We start from the raw sequence: 13,344 nt of genomic DNA on the forward strand, positions 1-13,344 counted from the left end.
TTGTGGCGTGTTGCTCTTTGTAGGCTGCTTCATTCTTACTCTAAATGTGAGTAAAAAACAAGTGAAAATAGTTTTTTTTTGTTCATTCTGTTTAATAAATAGATTATAGAGTGACGAGAATTTAAGAAAAGATACAGTTGGTTTTGACTGCTGTGCTGATCATAGTGTTAGCATTTATGCAAGGCAGGTAAATGCCTCCTTTTGGCCTACAGTGCGGTGTGTCACATGCCTTGAATTAGCTTAATAAAACAGTCAAAATGTGTCTTTCAGGTTTTTTTTATTATTATTAGCAGCAGCAAAGATAAAGCACAAAATATCCAGTCATACTTTGCTTGAATAATAAATAATATGGACTTAAAAGTGTCTTCTCAGTCACTGCTAGACGCTGACTTTGATATTTTAAGTGCCTTTGATAAAAGCAGATTTAAAAGTGCTGAATGCTGGTAACAGTTTGGTGATACACGTAGGTACTTATGGGCATTTAATGTTACTATGTTGTAGTTCATTAACATTTATTTCCTTTCTTCAAGCAGAGGTTTCTTTTCCTGTTGCATGTCATTTGAGCCCTCTGTGTGAAGTAGTGGGTGGTCCCACGGCTGCTGAGAGCCACTCCCTCGCACCGGTCCCCTCCCCTGTATTCCCCTCCTTCTTCAAACCAGGAGCCCTGCCCTAGCTCCCTATCCAACCACTCTGCTCAGCCCAGAGGAGCAGCCACACAGAAAAAAAGTTTAAATCAACTCAGCGCCGAAGAGGGAGGAGGGAGAGAGGAGAAGAAGGGGGGGGGAGAAAACGCCCTGGAAACTTGGTTGATCAAGAAATAGGAAAAGAGTGACAGAATCCTAACAGACTGCAAAGTTGTGACTGGAAGAAGTGCTTTCCTTGGGCTGGGTAGAAGGGGACACGACACGTTTCCAAGGATGCTCAAGCTGGTGTGAGGCTTCTCGGGCGCAAAGACTGCGCACAGGTAAAGATGCACTTTTTAGTCAGCTGTGCTTTGTTTCAAACTTACTTGTGCTGGAAAATAGTAACCGGCTTGTAACAACTTGGTCAAAGTTTAAATAACTAAGTTGCAAAATCCAGCATTCCTGAAATATCCCAACGGGCGATTGTGAGTGTGTGTATCAGTGGAAAGATTACAGTGACTTTGTCCTACTTTATTATGTGCGGTTATCTCCTGTGGTATCCTATGGTTTGTCCTCAACGGAGGTTTTGCTATAGGGAAGTTTTCTAGGAAGAGAAAAATGTGGATTAGTTGCTATGTTTTTCTGTCAAGGTGCAAAGTGGCATTATTTTTGTGTGAATATCATCATGCTGTAAGTTTTAAATGCTGATTTATAAGAGCAAAAGACATGAGAAGTGGGTGTGTACCCACAGCCACCACATGAATGCAGAGGGCTTGACTGGAGTTGCGCACTTAACTTTTCTTTTAACTTCACACAATTGTTGCTCTCCAAGGTGCATCGGAGTTGTGAGCCTGCTGTTATAGAAAGAGTTTAGGGTATTCTCATATGATTCTAAGAAATAAGAGACACGCAAAATCACTCCGTAGTGATTTGACTATTGTGCAACGTGGATGTCCTTTGCATACACATAATCTCTAGTCTTTGGGATTGTAAGCTTTTTTTAACATCACTGGAAAGTCCCACGCAGTGAATTAAAGTTGCATGGAAGAAGTTGCAGAGAAATAAGAGTCCCAGCATACGCCCTTTGCTGACACTGGGAGGTTTAAAAAGTAAAGGCAATTTCTCTACGAGAGCTTGCAGCAACAAGCTTGGGTGTGGATTCCTCTCTTTCACCTCTCTCCACCCCCTCCTTTTTTTCCCCTCCCTCCCTTCTTGCTTTGCTGTCTCCACACAGAGGCACACCCTTTACAGCCCAAAAAAAAAAAAAAAGGAAAAAACCTATACATGCTGCAGACGGCTGTCGCAGTTGGTTCCTCTAAACACATTCAAAGCTCCTTCCTGAGGTATCCAGGGGGTTTCAGCAAAAGTTTAAGCACTGATCATAACTTTTTCTCTGCCTGTCCGCTGTGCCGTAGAATTATTAGTCATATGGAACAATGAAAACCTCATGTGGGCCTTCTTTTAATGCAGTCTGCTATCGTGGAATGCGACAAACTTGTATTCTTGCTATGATATAAATCAGTTTCTTGAACGAGTCGTACCTCTTTTGCAGCTGGTGTTACGTAAGAGAAGGTTGGAAACTATCACTGCTGCTTTGTACTGAGGCGTGTTTGTTTTTTATGACTTACTTTTTCAAAAATCTTGGGCTGAGGGAGATTTCTCTTTTTATTTTACCAGGGGTTGCTTAACCTGGGCGCCTGGCCAGGGTGTGCAGGGGAGGAAAGAAGTGGGGGAGAGAGGAGAAGAAGGAGGGAGGAAGACTGGGAAAGAGAGTCAGGGAGTGAGTTGGTGAGGGGGGATGGGCGGGGCGGGGGCGAGGAGGGGAGTAATGGAATGTAGTGGTTTGGAAAGACAAGCTAATTGAAACCAGGTTTGAGGCATACAGAGGGGAGCTTAGACTTCGCACTTTTGGAGTAAAAGAGAAACGCACTTTATCTGCCTAAAAAGTTGAGAGTTAGATCTTTCAGCCTGGCTCGTGTGCGCATTTAAAGCACACGCGGCATCTTTTCAGGTGTGGATCAAACTAGAATCATCATATACAGTCTGGCCTGCATCTGATAGGATGTAGTTGTTCAAACTGATGATAAAAAGTTGAGGAAAAAGCAGAGCAGGCGTAATCCTTTGTTGAATGTGAATTAAAAGTCAAATTTCTCAGCGTGGAGTTGTCTGTCCTCCACTGCTCCCTGTTGCCACACCCAAAAATCATTTCAGTGTTAGGGAGAGCTGCTCTATGCTCGGCTCTGCAAACAGTCTTTTCTACAATGCGCACTTAACTCATGTTGAGCGACCCACAGCTGTAAATGTCTGGCGTTTCTCAAATTGCTCTTGTCAAGGTGATTGATTGTGACGCAGTCTGCTTTAAGAGCCAAATGGTAACAAGGGGCTGAAAGGGCTTTGGCCAGTAGGTTGTAATTTAAGCAATAACATGTTTCTTGTTCATTTAAAAAATTTGTGTCGTATGTGATCATAAGGCTCAAAGTACTGTATTACATATGTTACTGCAGATGGTGAGTTTTGCTGCAAGCAAGGGTATGGACTTATACAAACATAATAAATATGAAACAGATATTTCCAGCACTGAAACTTTCAGAACCGGTTCCTGACTGCCTGCAGCTAAAACGCTTGTCGGTTAACAGGGCCTCATCTCGGCTTGGGGCAGATACTGTTTGTCTAAATACTTGAGCTGTCTACCAATGCAGCAGTACAGAGGCCACATTATGTTGTCACCTGGGGTAGTGTGAGACATCTGGAATTCCAAAAACCACACTGTAAAATTTTGAAGACATTTAATTGCCCAGTCATCATAGCCGCCATTGGCGGTGTGCACTGCCAGTCACGCTGATTTTGTTGCACTTGCCACCCATGTGACAAACAGCATCTTCCTACTAGCCTTAAGAAAAGGACATGCCTCATGACTGTTTGGAGTCTTAGCTGGATCATGTCAAGATATTTTTCACGGAAGCCCTATATATTCTTGTCCTGTTGAGTGCCAGTCAAGGCAAGAGGAGCGGTATTACTCAGCCGTGCCAGTGTGAAACGGAAAGAAACTGGTCTCTAGCACACTTCCTCTGTCATTTCCTCATGGGTTTGTTGAGTGGGTGGCTGGAAGGAGGGACAGCAAGGAGAGGCAAAAAAAAAAAGGAGGTGGATATAGTGAATAAGCTAAAAGAAGGGAGGGTGATTGAAATCAAACCATAGTTTATTTTTTTCACACTTGGCATTATTTAGAAGCAGGGCTCAACTTTCGGACATCCTGCTGCTCCAGCAGACTCTCTGAAGTCCCACCCTAGGGATTGGTTAAATAAAACAATAGCAAATTTGTAGATAGGCAACCGTTCCAGAAGGGGAAGTTTAGTTTTCATCCAGCTGCAAATAAACATCTAACTGTAGTGTGCGATTTTAGAAAGTCTTTCTAGGCAGTCCATCCAGCCAGCCACTCCCTTCTCATCCATCCAGTACTGGTTTGGAATGTTTCATCATGTCCTCCTCAGTATGCTCTGCGGAGCACCTATCATTAGCATGGTTTGCCTTGTTGTTGAGAAATAGTGATTTAAGAAGTATGATGAGATAGTCATCACAAGTCACACATAATACCTCTGCAAGTCACACCCATGCACATGCATGCAATTCAGACTTGTTTACTGTAGCTCTAAGTTTGGTGGGGCTTCTGCAGGCATGGGATTTAAAAAGGGTGTGAATCATTTTTCTGATAAGCTGACAACCATTCCCATTGCTTTGCTAGACATCTGCTGTATGAATCCATCCAAAAATAATAAATCGTAAATGACTGTTGACTTACTGCGTAGTCTACCTGCCCTCCCACTGATTATCTAACTTGCAACCCAACCCCCACAAGCGCTGTTATGTTGCCATGCGCAAGGAATGACAGGCGGCATCTGTTACAAAACCTCTGTTTGGAATGAGGCAGCCAAAATGTCAGGGCAACAGGGCTTGGAATGTAAATTTAGAAATACATTCAGCTTTGTTTGGGTTTTCTTTATCTGCCACAAGATACTCACGAATGGCACTCATCACAACCCAACACTTGCTCTAAAACCTGCACTTCTCTGGTGTGGTCTAAATGCTAAGTATGAACACATATCCTAAAACTTTGCGCTTATGCTTCGAGGTCTACAGCTAAGAAAGTCTTATGTCTATATATACATTCTGCTGCTATGGTTGCCATCTTGCCCTCCTCTTAACCTTCTTGTCTCCTGCTCCATGAATGGACTTGCATTTGTTCTTGTTCAAACAGCAGCTGTGAAAGACAAACTAAATTGAGTTGAAGTTGTGCAGTTATATGGCACAGCCTATATAAGGTTGCTATGGGTGTCTGTACACCTCATGTGAGTTCTTATTTATGTAGCAGAACTGTGTAAACTTCACTCCTCTCTTTCTCTCTCTCTGGAATAACTAGTTATGCTACTTTAAAATTTGCATACTCAATTATTCCGTAGCTCTGTCCTTCATCATCTTTTGCTTTTTTATTTGTTAGTTGCTCAATGCTCTTGGCTCTCAAATTGCCCATAGGCACCAGTCCAGAATCACTTCTCATTTCAGAACTTCAGCTACAGCCAAAATGTTTTGTTTTATTTTTGCAAAAAGGTTACTGCTGTTTTCTGTTGTATAGCCCATGACACTATAGTTCAACCCAAGTTCTTGAGAAGACAAGGAAAAACTCCCCTAAAAACCTTAGCGCATGAGGAAAAAATGGGAGAAACCCCGGGAGAGGAAACTCAAAGTGAGATCCTCCCTCCTTTGGATGCCTTGGGGTGTAATAGAGAACAATGAGTAATGATAGGAGCCATGATTTATCTGATACTTGTCGCCTCATATGTATAGTATGTTTCCTTGACCTTCCTTTTGTGGACACGAGGCTTGGAATATCACTTACACGAAACTCAAGAAACGAGTTGTGTCTCTCAAGCCCTGGTCTTGTTTGCGATCTCGTAAAAAGCAAGAGAAGAGGATTTTAAGAGTTTTCTTCAGTTTTTCCATTTTGTGCACAAACTCCTGCCAAAGTCACAATAGTTTAATCAGCAGCAGGCCAAGTTGGCGTCAGTGGGCAGGCTTTGGTCTTATGCAGGACTTGTGGTTTGGTTTAGGGCTATGTTGACTATGGAGTGCAGAAAAGAACCATTTATTTTGACGTGCATTCCTTTCATATGTGTCACACATGCATGTCCTATCTGCGTTTTTGAGGGAGGGGCGAACCTACGCCGGGGCCTGCTGTGCCTCTTTCTGCGTCAGACTACAGTGAAGGGAGAGGAACAGGGAGTGTGGTCTGTTTTGACAACATAACTGATTTGGTCACTGCTCGTCTCTCCTCCTTTCCCTCTGTGCACTGAGTGCCTTTTTATTTGGTCATAATCAAATCTTATCACTCACCAGCACCACTGTGCCTGATCCACTTAGGATTGAGCTTTAATCATTGTCACACTGCTCCTGTTTGCTGTTCACCAAATTAATTGGATTTGGCAGTCAACTTGATGGACTGACTGCAGCCACTTTGATCAGTCTCCAGTGTGCTTTGGCCTACTTAAACACAAACCAGGACAGTCCAGGTATGCACCCTTGAGGCATTGAGGAGGACACAAGCGCTGGGGTGGGGTTTAGATGGAGGGCAGTTATGCCAAAACACACCGGCGCTGTATGACGCGCGTCAAAACAGCCGACTCCATTATTTTCTATTTACAAACCCACACCGGCGGTGGCTCGATGCGCGAACTGGAGTGTGCAATAGAAATCTGGTTGATGCCCCGCAGTACGACGCTTTTTGTGTGTGTTGGGGGCGGCACTTTAGCGCTGTTAGTTGCATCTACCTGGTACACAGGTGGAGCCAATTAGAATGATGATGATGACAATGGTGACATTGATGCCCAGCCACTCCTGTGCTTTGAGAGAGTGTGCCTTTAAATGCCAATATCTGAGTGTGGTGTTCTTGTTTATTTGAGCAGAACCTGGAGGTTGGGGGGGGGGGCACTCAGACAGAGTGCAGGGTGGGCGGCATAGAATGAAGCTGGAGTCAGGGAGAAAGAGGACATTTCTTTGGAGTTAGTCACTGTGGGGAGAGGCTGGGCTCCCTTCCAGCTGGCCTGACGGCTCTATCAAGGAATGTGTGTGACTGGAGGCCTGGGTGGGGCTGTGGACTGAGCTGCTCCCTCTGCAAGCAGAACACACAGGCGAAGCGATGTGATCCGCCTCGTGGACCGCGGCGTGGTATTTCTACTCTCTAGCGCGGCATGTGTTTTCATTTGCTTTCCCTGCGCTTGGTGACCACAGTTCACCTTACCGTGCATGCCTGCGTGCGTGTTTATGTGTGCGGCCTCACCAAGGTACGGGGAACAGAATGTGGGGTGAACCTATTTCTAACATTCCATGTGTGTGGGCATTATTGCAAATCACATTCATCAACAAAGCTCACAAAAAATAACCCACAGGCATTTCTTTCACAATCAGAGATCTCACATGCCCTTAATCTGATCCAGGCTAATTCTGTCTCACATTACCTTTACACTGATCTACCTTTGTCATTCAGTCAGCCCTTCACCTGAGTGACTCCCAACATGGCAGTCTGATTAATTCGTGTCTGTAACAAGAGCATGGGTTAGAGAGTGTACACAGCTGCTCTGGCGCAAGTCTTCCAACACAAACATAATGACAACCACGCACTGGCTGGCATTTATCTCAGCTATGTCTCATCTATTTCAGCTTGGGACCCGTTCAAAAAGGTTATCAACAACAGCACATTCGTAGACAAATCTTGAAAGCGTATTACAAGCTTTGCACCAATGGCACTTGTTTTTAGAAGCATGTTTAGTCACTTTCTCTAGATTGCATTTAGCATTTGGCAGAGGTATAGTTTCAGAGTCTCACTAACACAGTCGTTTGGCATACTTTTCACAAAGTAATAAGCAATTTTGTTTATTGAACATGTGGAGCTGGGGAGGGGGAGGTAAACGACAGGGTTGAAGAGCCTGTCTCAGAAGAATTTTTGTGAGGGATCTGTTCCCACTGGTAGATGCCTGTCTGTGCACGCAAGTTTGGTTCTGTTTGTACTGGGACTGACAAAGAGAAGGCTTTGTTTCACAATGTGCCGGTGGGCTGAGGCAACACTCCTCGTAAGTCCGGTAATATTTTGGGCTTGTCACAGCGGGTAAAAGTAAGATTGACTTGGTATGCAGTATGACACTTAAAGCCTTAATCACGAATACAGTTGCAACCTTATTTTATCGATATAATGGCTCATGTGGCTGCCTGTTTCCGCTGTTATACTACACTGCTTTTATACTTTACACCTTTGCAGTGCAGTCTTGAGCAAAGAAACTAGAGCAGAGGAATTCACAAGCATAGTACATTTTATGGAATTAGTCTCTTTTTTCCTCTCAGTTTCAAATTCCACCAAGCTGAACTGGATCCTAGTGTGTTAGTGTGTCTGACTATCTGCCCTGCAGAAGTGGGGCCACACCAAACAAGTAGCTGGATTTATTTACTCAAAGGGAGTCTTTTGCATAGCAGCTTGCCAGGGTCAATACTGCTGCTACTGCTGGTTAACTATTAAAGCCTCTAAAGGCTCTGATTGGTCATGGGAAGGTCCATTGAGCATGAGCAATAAAATGCCATGAGCAAATCTTGAATGGAACCAAAGTATATGTGGCTTTGTGTGTCATGGTGGGACACACCTCTTAACGCAACAGTGACTCAAGTGTGAGGAATATGCTTTGTTATCTGTCAAACATGCAACTAAAATGTGGTGTGTTGTTGTGAGAGAATGAAGCAGAGTGAAGACAGGGTGGGCTTCTTTTGTATCGTCCATGATAACAGTAGAACTTGTCCTCTTATCATATAGTTAAATCCTAATCTTGTTTTTTTTTCTGTCAACAGAAGCGAAGAATTCAAGAAAACCACAGCATCAAACTGAAGGCCTCGGCCTTGCTTGAGCAATCCAAGGTAAGTGTCTTCAGACATAATGCAAGAGATCCACACAACACATCTGTTATTGGTTGAGTAAAGAAAAGACATTTCTTATCACCCATCACTCCACTCCAAGGCCATCAAGTCACTGTCACCTTAGAACAGCGTTATATTATGCGGCCAGACGCCAAACCTCTGTTGGAATGTTTGTTGCAAAGCTTCCTTTGAACCTGGAAGGTCGTGCCACTGCCATTCAGCTGTGAAAGGCCTGCCTTGTGGAAACCTGACACTTGGCTGCTTCTGCTCGCTGTGCCTCCTCTTTGCACCCCTCCTTCCTCCCCCTAGACACCACCTGTTCCGCTCGAACCCCTTTCCCCTTCTTACGAAACAACCCTGTCAAAAGCTAGCCGGACGCACACTGTTTTAACTGTTTGTTGGCAGCTGTAGACGATTTATCCCTTACGAGTGGAGGGAAAGGTTGCAGAAGATGCTAGACCAAACCTAAACCCTATGTAGGCCAATGACAGGCTATAAGAGAGGCATAGCCACAAAAGCTCCTTGGTTGCACTCTAGTTAACAGGAGCTTTTGTCTGGCTGGCTGTCCTCACATCCCCCCTTGCTCAACACAACATACCAGGCCATAATAAAATGCGATAGATAAACGAGCTCATCTGTTTCCCTTGGCTCTCATGCCTCCATGGTTTCCTCCAACGCCTCTTGCAAAAATCTCATTTTGTCTGATCTTCAAATATGCTTCTGATTACATCATTAAGTGAATTTAAAGACATGTGACATCAGGAATGTCAGTCTCAGGCATGTCAGAGAAATGAAAGGGAAAGAAAAGTGAACTGGGTGATTGTCATGTTGCCTGATTGCTTCAAGTCACAGACCGCCTGCCTGTCTTATGATCCCAGGCACAGAGCCTTACTTATTTAGAATCCATTTAAGACACAATTCATGTCTAATCACATGATCTTTGTCATGTTAATTGTTTCTCTGTGCTTTATTTCCAAAATAGGTTATGCTATGTTAGGGCAAGCTTGTCTACAGAGGGGGGTTCTTAAACTGAAGATTGATAAAGAATGAAGACAGAGAGCGAAGTGTGTAAATATTCAGGATGTCCTCCGCACAGCTGTTGTAAGCTCCCGAGGACACTTCAGTGATAGCCCTGTATTTTTTGTTCCTATTCCCCCTCTCACTGTTAACTCACAAGCTAAAGTTCCACAGAGCAGTTTCACAACCATTCCTCTCCCTTTCCCGCTTACTTTCTTGCTCACTTTCATTTTTTTTTTTTTTACCGTTTCCTCTTCTCTACATCTCCCTCCCTCTCTCTAAGTTCCTTCCTTTCCCCCTATATTGCTGCGAGCCTCAGCTCCTCCCTGCAGCTTGCTGCCAGAAATATGTCAAAGCTGTGAGAACAAGGACAGCTCAAATAGTTCACTCTGGATCAGGGAGAGCCTCTGAGCTAGGGGAGAAGGAAAAGATGGTTAAATATGTAAGGTAATTGTGTTTTAAAAAATAGATAGAGGGAGAGAGAGAGTATGAGAGTTGTGTCCTGAGGTTATCCCTGTGAGTGAGAAATACAGGAATGAATAAGAAAACTGTTTTCTCTCCCTCGCTCTTAGGGAAGTTTTTGTGAACACATGGATGTTGCCTCCCCCTTTCCTTCTGTGACATTAAAAAAAAAAAAAAAAAAACGTAATCCAGCCAACAATAATATGTGCCTTGTTTGAGAGTCAAAATGCCTCATATTCACTGTCGCCTTCTCAGACTGAAGCTGAATAGTTCTATGTAATGCCAACAAGCACTGAGAAGCATGTGGACGAAAAAAAAGTGTGAGGAAACCAAGATCATGTGAAAGGCTTGTCGGCTATTCTTGTCTGTTTTCATTAACTGAATGAGGAGAGGAGATAGATGTGTAAAATGAACCGCATTGTGACCCATGGGAAAAACACAAATTCTTTTGGTTCAGTCCAAATACTCTCGGGCTAGGATCAGAGTGTCCGGGGTTAAGATGCTATAAGTGGCAGTGTCAGTTGACCTGAGTGAAATTTGATCTACACAAGTTAATTGGGTAAAGCTGGGTCCTTGGCTCTACAAACTGCCTTGTTTGTTCCCTCCATGCTCCCACATTTCAGCTGTGTCTGATGCATATAATGTCGTGGATACTGTAAGGCTGGAGGTCTTGATAGATTCATGTTACTAGCTTCAGTCAAGCCACACTGACAGAGACAATAAAGAGACAGAGAGCGCGAGGAGGGAGCAGATCAGGTTGTAGATGCCTGCAAATGGTTGGCGTCATATTTGGCATAAACACCATGCCTATCTGCGGTATTATCACTCTCAGTGGCCCTGGCTTTTGTTTTTCAGTCCCAAGTGTGTGCAAAAGGCTGTTTCAGAGAGTGGGCTTAATGTTACCTCAAAGCATTGCTGGCATTTTTCAGTATTTCCAATCATGCAATCTCAGTCTATTTATTGACTGGTGTTAATTGGTGCATTGCTCGCTGTGTGCCCTTGGACAGGGTCCAGCAAACTAGGGAGACCAGTTTGCAAACCACCTGGCATTCCAAACTGTCTGTTTATTAATGCGTTCTCACACACCCTAACTCTCCCAAAAACCTACAAAGACCTACACGCACCATATAGACTTATAGCAAACAAGCCAAAACATAGGCATTGTCTTCTTCTAACCTTCTCATTTGTTTAAAAACCTCTTTGCTGACAGTGTGGTGAGAGTGGCAGATGGCCGTTGACCAAGTTATGCTTATTACGGACCCTTTTGAAACAGCTGTTTCTTTATCTTTGCCTCAGGTTCCTCTTGTTCCCAGCAGCTTGTTATCTTGCAGAACAGTGTGACAACTTCAGTGAATGGGGAATAGATGTTTGGCTTACTGGTGTAATGTTATTTACAATGGTGCAAAATAGTATTGAATGAAGGTGTAAGTGTGTTTTTAGACATTTTACCTTAAAGGAGAAGGTCTTGGCAGGGTTGTAACTTCATTGAGACCTTCTGAATGACTGTGGGAAAATGTATGACCCTCCTTCCACCATCAATAATCTTAGATATTTTTTATATTCACACAAAATGTAGATAGTATTGGAGCCAATGTAAACAAGTAAACAGCATGGAGGCAGTGATAGTAATGTCTTAAGCATATTGCCAGTCCTCTTTACAAACTGCATCATCACACAAGCTGTGTGTGCACTTTGGGCGAATATGGGTGTCTGACAGCCACACATCCTACCATACACCACCAACAAAATTTATTAAGCCCACATATCACACTTAAACACATCGCAGCATGCACAAAGCCAGCATTAGCAACATGTGCATATTAATAACAGTTATCCCAAATAAACTGCAACATACACAGCAGTGGCAGCAGCAGACAGAATATTGACGTGGCGTGGCAGCCATTATTGGTTTTTGTATACTCACCCTTTGGTTATAAAAAGTTATTTGAAAACAACCTTTTGGAGATGGGGGAAAAAAAAAAAAAACTATGATCCCTTACCTTGCCTGCACCGCATCCAGTGGGCGGTTAAAGGGGAAGTAAGCCCATTTTCAAAATTCATACATGTAATTTCTATGGAGTAAGACAGTTTGAAAAACATTAGTAGACATAAACAGCTCTCTCCTAAATCCAAGTGCCAGCGTGCGAAACTCAAACTTGTGATGTCATATGGTATAAAGACTGGCGCTGCTCCAGTGTCTATGAATTGAGAAAGATATCAGAGATGACGCTGAGAGCACTCAGAGGAACATTCTGAGTATATGGGTACATCTTCTGTGTCAGAACTGAGAACATTATAATAGAAATAAGCTCATTTGGGTGTTAAAAAACATTCTGTGGGTCTGCAAACTCAGCCTCCCATTCATTGTCTGTGGAGCAGCTCCAGACTTTATACCTAATGACATCACAAGTTTGAGACTTCTCTGGTTTCTTGCTTTGACAGAGAGTAGCTCATGTTCACAAATATTGATTGAACTTTCCAAGGACATAGAAGTAACATATTGAAATTCTTAAACTAGCTGGTGTTTCCTTTTAAGGTGGGGCATGCAGTCCAGTGAGTTTAAGATAGGGGTGGAAGTTTAGAGATTCCAATCACCATATGGCAGTAAAAGGCACATTTTGAAAAGAAAGACACATCTAAAATAAGTACAAAATACAACTATTTAAAGTTGTATGTCTCTCCCCTAAGCCAAAAAAAAAAAACGCAAGTGCTTCCCAAATGCTTAAAAAATTGTGACTTGCCTCCCACATTTTTTCCTCCCTTCATAAATAACAAACAGTACCTTACCTTGTTATATATTCACATGTAAATTCAATGATCACCCACATTTGGCTATGTGTTATCTCAGCAATCTGACCACATGTCATCACCTCACATAATGACCTTGGAAGAAGTCTACTATCTGTCGGTAAAGATAGAGCCATCTCAGCAATCTGACTACGAGATCAGTGGATCATACAAACAAAGCAATACACTAGTAAACCAAGTGGAAAAAGGCATAATTGACCCCCCCCCACCTCCCACCCCCCCACATATGAAGTGCTTAGCTTACCACCCAGAACTTGCATCTTGCAATGCTCTGAATAATTATGGTGCAGGGTGATAAAATGACGGTAAATCCTCTACCATCCCTCCCTGAGTTGGTCCTGGTTGTCAAGTCTACCCCATAAAAACACATGCAACCAGTCACTACTATGACTCATATCCTGTTTCTTTTGTGCCATCCTGTGGATAGGCTTTTGGCATTTATTTTGGCTGATTATAGGCAAATAGACAATTTGATGAAACCTAC

The 13,344-nt window shown here is 43.2% G+C and overlaps 1 protein-coding gene across 1 annotated transcript in view; it reads left to right on the forward strand.

The window, feature by feature from the left end:
- Positions 1-823: 823 nt before the first annotated feature.
- ahnak (AHNAK nucleoprotein) overlaps positions 824-13,344 on the forward strand; it is a 38,281-nt gene continuing 25,760 nt past the window's right edge. Inside the window, exons 1-2 of the mRNA XM_078169376.1 lie at positions 824-964; positions 8,508-8,573. The gene's annotated coding sequence lies outside the window, so the exon portion shown is untranslated. The remainder of the gene's footprint in view (positions 965-8,507; positions 8,574-13,344) is intronic.

This window comes from Epinephelus lanceolatus, chromosome 7, assembly GCF_041903045.1.
Source record: "Epinephelus lanceolatus isolate andai-2023 chromosome 7, ASM4190304v1, whole genome shotgun sequence".
NCBI lineage: Eukaryota > Metazoa > Chordata > Actinopteri > Perciformes > Serranidae > Epinephelus > Epinephelus lanceolatus.